Source organism: Crocuta crocuta, unplaced genomic scaffold (assembly GCF_008692635.1).
Source record: "Crocuta crocuta isolate KB4526 unplaced genomic scaffold, BGI_CrCroc_1.0 scaffold330, whole genome shotgun sequence".
Lineage (NCBI taxonomy): Eukaryota > Metazoa > Chordata > Mammalia > Carnivora > Hyaenidae > Crocuta > Crocuta crocuta.
The window spans coordinates 3358451-3358840 of record NW_027530521.1 but is presented as its reverse complement, the minus strand read 5'-3'; positions in this window follow the sequence as shown (position 1 = coordinate 3358840).

The window sequence follows — 390 nt, the reverse complement described above, 5'->3', positions numbered from 1 at the left end:
GGACCCCTCCCTTCCCGCAGGGCCCCGGAGCAGGGCAGGGGGCGGGCCCGGGGCGTGTCCTCCAGGGGGCGGGGCCTGGCCCAGCGGCAGTGTTTCCCCGACGGCCTCGGGGAGGGGGACTGCAGAGCGACTGAGCCCAGGGCTGCGCAGTCGGACAGCGACGGATTTGCGGCTTGCAGCGCCCAGCGGAAAGCAAAGCCAGCAGGTGAGAAGGGGCAGGGGGGAGGCCGGCCAGACGAACAGTAGCAAAGTTCGTTTTTATCCTTACTTCAGAGCCGCTCGGGCAGCTCTCTCGGCACGAGTGACAGACGGGGCTAAGGAGGCAGCTGTTGGGTGAAAAGGAGCGTAAGTCCCTCGAGCCCGGACCCCCAGTTCTCAGGCTCCACCACG